Source organism: Harmonia axyridis, chromosome 1, assembly GCF_914767665.1.
Source record: "Harmonia axyridis chromosome 1, icHarAxyr1.1, whole genome shotgun sequence".
Lineage (NCBI taxonomy): Eukaryota > Metazoa > Arthropoda > Insecta > Coleoptera > Coccinellidae > Harmonia > Harmonia axyridis.
Window position 1 is genome coordinate 70,476,482 of NC_059501.1, and position 8,342 is coordinate 70,484,823.

Here is an 8,342-nt window from a genome sequence, read left to right on the forward strand (position 1 = left end):
ATTACTCTATGTCTCTCTCGATCAGTGGCGACACTTATCCGAAAAATAGGTTGAGAAGCTTATCAAATTAGAAAAACTTGATTATTTTTTCCTCTGTTTGAACCAAGGAGGTACCTCGAGATTTCCAAAATATAAAATTTCAGAAATCTAGAAGAGACGAAAATTTTTCCATGAAAATGATTTTGTTTTCTAATTTTTGATGAAAATATCCCAACATCAATAAATAAATAAATCGTATAATGATTAGAACTATGTATTTGTTTAGGTGAATCCTTGCTACATAGTGATCATAAGGAACCACAGAATAAAATACAAAATATTGGTTACTAGTTCATTTAACCTACAGATGATTTGTGTTTTCATTTTCTTTTGGAGGATATATCAACGATCATAGTAAATAGTTCAAATTTCGATCAACATAAGAATAATATACCTACCTACCATAGCTTGACTATCATAGAGACTAGATTGAGTAGGTAACTATTTTATCAATACAGTAATTAATATTCAGAGAAAATCATATAATCAGATAGTTAAGTTACTTAATCAGATCATCCATAAACACTATAAACAATATTGGGCCAAGAATGGACGCTTGCGGTAACCCATATGTAATTTTTGCTCTTGGTGTAGTGCTACCCTTTCATTCTAGTATTTGTGGTTTAAGTATGACCTTATCAGATCGAGCACCAAGTGCGGTTCCAGGGAGGGGGTGTCAGGGGGTCATGACCCCCAAAATGGAACCAGCTAACACTTAATATGCGTTTCAAGCAGACAAGGTACGACCCCCTCCAAAATTTAAGGCTGGGGCTACCCTTATCCAGCACTGGGCCTCTTATGCCACGGTATACTCTGGCTTGTCCAATGGTTTTTGAAAATATATGCAGCCGAATGCCTTACTTAAGTCAGTGCATATCATCATTGCCTCTTGCTTCTGATTTTATGATACTGATATCGTAAAGTTTCGAAAGTACTGTTGCAATAAATATCCATACATTAGATATGGAATATTTTATATAGTAGGGATAATAATTGATTACCTAACTGAAACTGTAAAAATGACTAAATATCAAAGTCAGCAACAAATGAATTGTGACATTGAGGAATTATTTTTTTCTAAATTAATAATATTAAAATCATGATATTCACTATGAATTCAATATGTTTTATCTTAGAGCCCAATTATATCATTTTCAAAGCCGATTTTGTCAAAACTGGGATCCAGTAACTTATTTACTTCAAGCAACCATTAATTAAAAGAAATGGGATATTTTTTTCTAATAGAGATCTATTTCAGAATTTATAACTCTGAAACTACTGGGGTAGTGAAAAACAATGTATCAAAGCAACACTGGTTTAGGATTTTATATTTCCGGGTATTCAATTTTAAGAGATTGATTTGCCTTCATGAATGAAGGATCGAGATAAGAATAATATGAAAAAAAATATTTTCGTATCAAATTTCATGTGAATATCTTTCATCATCTGAAAAAACTAAAAAATAAAAACTGCACATCAGACGGATGAATTTTTCATTAATTTTTTTGATAGATTTACCATATTTCAAAGCGTAAATTATAACAATTTGGTGGCTTTTAAATTTGAATTTCCTTGATTTCTACCAACGATTTATTATTGGGAATGATAGACGAATTGCAATTTTTTTGAAAAAAATGTGGTCTAAGGTAGACACCCATTATAATTTTTGAAAGCGAAACTGAAACTTAAAATTATAATATAACTTTCTTGTTATTTTGTCAAATAATGCAAAATATCTGATTCCCTTAAAATGCAATTAATATTCTGACTGTCAAATTTGTACCAATATTTCAGGGAAATAATTATCAAAGAAATAATAAACAATATCTCATTTTTCTAGAAGGTACCTACAGTTTATCGATATCGATATTTCTATTCGCTATCGAAACGGAAACTATCGATAAAGTAAAGTATCGATACGTATCGCACAACGTCAGGGCCGCCGCCAGACATTTTATTTTGCCGCCCCGGCAAAATAAAATTTTGCCGCCCTAATTTCCTAATCGTACCTAGTCCAATCGTATCTTCATTGACTGCTATTTAATCGATATGTTTTGTTATTTTCCAGAATAACCATTATTTTTGGTAGCTGTGGACACTCAAGAACTACCATTCATTACTAAATATTTTTCGATTTAATGAGTTACATAAACATGGTGTTCCACAATTGACGTGAAGCCTTATTACAATTAAACGCTGAAATTTCCGATTTTTTTTCCACACTGTAACATTCTCGAATTGTTTGAAAATACTGCTTAAAACTTACCTTTTTTGAGATATTTCGATTCTTCATAAATTGAAGAATCTTAGGAAAAACCTAATAACTTCGAAATAAATAAATTTATTTGAATCACATTTTGAAAGTGGATACTAGAAGAATGGAGGTGAGTACTGATGATAAATTAGTTTAAAGTTATTAGGTTTTCTAAAGTCCCTTCAATTTATGTAAAATAGTCCTTGAATATGAAACTTCTAAAGAAATTGGATTCATTTATTCCATTCAAATTTCAATGAAAAACATGGTGTTTCCTAAGAAAAAATATGGTCATTCACACTTTTTGGTATAATTTGCGTATTTCCAAACAATTTGATGATGTAGCTCTAACGGTACTGTGTCGAAAAAAAATCGAAAATTTCAGCGCTTTTTAAACTCAAAATCACCTTGACAAATTTATCAAAGGACTTTTGTCGATTTCATCAAAAACTCCTTTAATTGTTCAAAAGTAGGAGGCTCTATAGTAAAAAGACTTAAAAATGTGCTTTTTAGAACCTATTCGTATTTTTCTAACTAGTTCAGTGCGCCTATTCGGTTTCTTCAATAAAATTGGCACTTGGCAATATTTTTATTTTACCAAAAAGAGTGATATCATGGAGAAAACATTTTATGTCAAAAATGTCTTGTTTTGTTAACTGACTTTGCGCCCCTGCAATTTGGTGCCCCGGGAAAATGTCCGGTATGCCGCTCCTGGAGGCGGCCCTGTGGCAGAATGAACGGAATTAGATAAAAGTAGTTTCAATCACAAGCATTTAATGAAATTTTGGCACTCAGTTGCTGAGAATTATCAACTACTCTATTCTGTTTGAAGAAGCTATAAAAGTTATCCTCTCTTTAAGTACCTCATCTATGAGGGGCTGGATTTTTGGCTATACCAAGCATCAAAATTATCTAAATAAGTTGAATGAGTCAAACTCAATTCGGCTCGGTTTGTGATCGATGCAAAAGCTGAAATGGCAAAAAATACACCCTTCCCATCGAAATAACAGTCTTTGTATGTAGGTATTTAATTATTAAAAAATCTGAAATTCTATCCTAAATTAATATTGTTTTTCTTAATTTCACCCATATTGGTGCTTAAATACTTAAGTTTTCATAGGTTATAAGTTATCTGAAGTTAATGAATATGTATAAATGTATGTTGTCTGTGATGATAAGAAATCAATTTCCAATTAAAAAAATATATTTGTAAAACAAACAAAGTCGTGGGGCCTCGCGTCAGTGAATTTTTCCACACTCTGCCACAAAGACTAGAGGATCTGAGCGTTACAATATTTATGCCCCCTTTATATGACGTCCAAGAAGTGGGTCCCGAACTTGGCAGTTTTTGTCAGGTGGGTCGTAGCCCAAAGCGAGTTTGGGAACCACTGCTCTGAGGGATTTTTGAAAGATCAATTCTTCTAGATTTCAAATTTTCAGATTGTTTTTACAATCTTTCAGTTGTGGGAAAAAAATGAAATCATTTGTTATCCGGCTTCGATCCCTTCATCTGAAAAACCCATCAAAGAAAATATAGACGAGAAATCATAGAATCATATTGTGACGATAATAATTGTCACTTGGGTGAAATATTCAATGACATTTTCGCAATACACCTTTTGGGTTTTGCGATATGTATATATTTTTTTCTAAATGAAAAAAGTACGATTAAAACATATCTTACCTTGGTAATGTAGACCTCTGACTGGTCGTATAAGATAATCTGTTGAACACATATTTCTGAAAAACAAATTACATTATAATATTTCTGTTGACTAATTTCGGGTTCCATCAACTTATTTATTCTTTAACTGATATTTTGAACAGGAAAATATACATGAAATAGATATAGAATACAATCCAGAGACATGACAGATAGTGCAACATGCCGACTTAAGTACAGTTTCATAATCCAAAGTAAAGTCTCGTTTTCTGTGAGAAGTCACCTTTAAAAATGAAACGTGTTTCATAAAACAATTTTGGGGTATGAAAAAGGTTTGAAGTGTCCTTTCTCATAAAGTCCCGATATTGGCCCTTTATAGCAAGAAAAAAAAAAATTTCTTGTTCGCGCTTGCTCTATGACTACGGAACTTATATATGGTCTGTTGTGTCATTTACTCACACTTTCACAAAATTTCAATTTCTATGAAATATTAGGTATCAAATGCAAGCAATGAATTAATAGTTTTGAGAATACTGAATAGCCAACTTTCAGCCAAAATTCAACACTTTCTTATAAAAGAAAGCTTTCTCTAATGTAATAGCAACATGGTGTATTGTTTTTTGACAATTTTGATGTATTTTGTGTTCAGTAGGTTATGGCATTTAACCGTGAAAACAACGTTTAGAAATTGTTAAATTGTTTTATCAAAATCAGTATTTGTTTGAGAGACTCATTTTGAGAAAAATTTGACGATATTACTATTCATTTTAAACATTTTCAAAAGGGAAATCACATATGTCAGGAGCTTTTAATGGCGGATTCGTTTACTCGCAATTACACCCTTGGACACCACTTGACTGTATATAGGAATATATGTAGTCCCCAAGGGTGCAATTGGCGAACGAATGACTAGCGCTCAAAAGCTTCTGACTTCACGTCAGTGCTTTCGACATTTTTTGCGATATTCTTTTAGAATTATTTATGATTCTAATGATCCTAAATATCTCAGCACATGAAAAATATATAAATGTATAAAGTATAAATGTTTTTCGTTAGTTTTCTAACTCGTACCCAGTCGTACTCAAAATGTTATCTCTTATCTATAAGAGCTGGTACTTCAGATGAAAAATATGAACTTTTTGCAGACAGTATCATATCAGCAATGCACGTATTCAATTCAATGATTGTAGGTCAAAAAGTTTTCGAGAAATATGTTTTTGAAATTTTAGCCTTCGATTTTAATAGATCGTTGTCTAGAGATTGAAGAATAAAAGTGCTATGGTGAGGTGCAGTAGGCAGATACATGGATTGTTCAATTTAACACATTCCAAAACTTGAACTGCAAAAATTTAAGGGGTGTCAAAAGTTTTTCTTTTACAATTCTCAAAGTTTGTAATTTGAATCCACAAACTAAAAATCGCAGTCTGGATATACTCCAGATATTCTGAGTTCAATTAAACATTTTTTAGAATTTCTATTCATTGAAAATCTTCAGTATGCGATAAGAAAAAAAGAGGAGGAGCACCTAAAATTGTATTAACTTCAATGTTGCGATACACTGGGTAGGGTTTACAAGAAATACAATTCATATAGTTTACTCACCCAAAAAACACGATAATAAAATAAAACTTTATATTTTGAAACCACTATAGTAGAAAATCGCGGAATGTAGCTGTACATTCAACGGATTCTACATGTAGAATGGTATTATTATCAGTATGTTGGAAGTCAGATAACTCCAGTTGTGGCAATATTTCGATATTTTGAGTTTTATCAGTTGAAGGACAGTCTGCTCTCTATTATAAGGTTTCGTGATATTTTTGTTTTTGTTGCATCTACTCAAATTGTGATGAAAATCGATTTAATCTCAGAATGCTCATATGTATTGATACATATTTAAATAATTAGAGATCGATATACATAGTTGATGAATAGTTATTTGTTCGCATTCAATGAAGATATTCAACATGTAAGACAAAAACTGATCGAAATTGATAACACAAAAATGAAAAATCATCGTGGATCAGTTTAAATATAATTTTTCAATTTTCAGTCGAAAACTGTGGCGGATGAAGGTTGAACTGAAGAAGAATTCGTGTTCAAATTCATTCAATTTAATTTATTTAACAAAGTATAACAAACAAGATGCAATACTTAATAATCAATATATAAAAATAGTAATAATAGTAATAAAAAAATATATTTATATAACAACACAATAAAAGGAACATATCATAAAAGAGGTAAAACAATCACCATGATAACATTGAGAGGACCTGATCAATATTATATGTAAGGAAGAATTTACCGAAACTATAATAAACTTCTTGCATTAAATATTCCCGAAGACTCATCTTGTAAACAATATAAAGGTACGAGATCAGCCTATTCGTCGGAAAAAAAGCTCAAAAGGGATACTTTCGGAGGAAAATGCCTCACTCTTGATGGCATTTCTTGGAAAAATAGGCATTCTGAAAAAAATCTGGTCATTGACACTTTTGTGATATTTTTATTCTTTTATTCGTTTGTTTTTTCCTATATAGTGTCATCTATATTTATGTGTATATATATGTATGTATTGTATATTTGTTTTCACCCATTTGTATATAAGTGTACTTTTTTTGAAGTCTGAGATAAGTAAGAATGGTGCTAAATGGCCTATAATGCCGACGAACCAATAAATAAAATTTCTTTCTTTCTCTCTCTCATCTTGAAAGATTTGGCATTTTTCATCTACCTGGCAAATGATTATACAACAGAACCTTTCAATAATTAGAACTTTACCTGGTAATATTCAATCTCTGATAGGGTTATTCCAGAGCATTTCGATTTCTAGTGAAATAGTGGGATGTTTCGCATAATTATTATACACATAAAAACAGCACATATAAATATATTGTGAATAAAAGGTAAGAATCCAAAATTTCCGAAAATAGTCCCTACTCGAGGTTGTACTACTTATGGAGGCAATTTTGCGTACTGCTTTCTTCTGCTTCAGGAACACATCATGGTATCGTGGAATATCCCCCCAGATCAAAAGGCCATAGGACAATCTTCTGTAGAAAAGACATCTACTGATATCATTCCTTAGCTCGACCATGAGAAATAACATCGAAGATAATTTTTTCACATTCCACTTTTTTTCGCTCTTCACTTGGGTATCGAATCTGAAATTCTCTTGGATGTATAGTCCCAAAATTGTCACATTTCTTACGCTTTCTCTCCCTAATCCAGTGTCAATCGATAAAATTTCAGTTTTTGCTCTATTCATCAACATTTGCCATGAACCATTTCCCCGAATCATTCAAAGTCGCTTCTATTTTTAGCGTCACACCATCCTTACTGCTGTTCAAGAATGACGTATCGTCCGCAGTGTTGCAAATCAAGTCGCCTACTTAATACATTAACTGGCAGATCATTCAAAATAAACGAGGAACATAATTGGACCCAAAATGGAACCTTGTGGAACTCCTTCGAGTTCTTTATGGAGTGGTGATCGTTTTTCACCAGAATCAACATACTGAAACTTGTCACTGATTTATGTATTGTATAATCTGAGCGGCAAACCCATAACTTCATAAAATTTAAGTTTTTGGACAAAAATTCAATTCCTTACCTACTTTCTTAAACACAATAAAGTTCGAAAAAGGATAGCTAAGTACCTTGTAAAATGAAATGTTCAGACTAGGATTGAATATCCCATTGATAGGCATAATCAGCCAATAAAATATTTTTCTCCCTGTTTTTCCTGAAATTTTGATTGCGTCAGATTGAAAATCAATATTCCGAAAAAACAAGTGAACGTGTTCATACACATTTATATAACATAATAATAGATCGTGTCCGTTTAGATAATAGCAATTTACCACATATTATTTGATATTGACTTGGTTCAAAAAGCAACATCTCAGATTTTATTGTTTCTGTAAACTCGACATATCTAGGTGAACGATCATCGAGGACCTCAGGTACGTCCATGACGAAATCCAGGGGGTTGACTTACGCTTACGAAACGATACTTCAACTCATTGTCGAGGTTGCAACCAAGATATACTACAGAAATGATCAAGTTCTGTGATTTCTTCCATCACGAAGAAATACTTATAGAAACCTGCCATGGTCTTCTACATCAAAGATGTTCAAACGAATTGAATTATCTCGTCTGCCAAAAATTCCAAAAAATAAAAAATCTTTGCAAGCAAAGCAACCACTTGTCATGAGCAGCTTTAATGCAGCAAAACTGTTTATACATTCATCCGAAATTTAGATTTATTCGTTAAAATTCAGCGCCATTTTTCTCAGACGTTGAAATTTATCAGATATTATAAATTTTTGAATTGCATTGCTGCGAAAACATCTTGAAATTAATTGATGTCTATATGGTTA

At 32.0% G+C, this 8,342-nt stretch overlaps 1 long non-coding RNA gene and 1 pseudogene across 1 annotated transcript; both read right to left on the reverse strand.

The window, feature by feature from the left end:
• Window positions 1-3,653: 3,653 nt before the first annotated feature.
• On the reverse strand, window positions 3,654-4,039 carry LOC123671300. The gene is made up of 2 exons (XR_006746073.1): window positions 3,978-4,039; window positions 3,654-3,803 (listed from the first exon to the last, which is right to left on the reverse strand). It is a non-coding gene; the product is annotated as an uncharacterized LOC123671300 (long non-coding RNA).
• A 3,819-nt stretch (window positions 4,040-7,858) lies between these two features.
• LOC123671764 lies at window positions 7,859-8,040 on the reverse strand (annotated as a pseudogene).
• Between the last annotated feature and the right edge of the window lie 302 nt (window positions 8,041-8,342).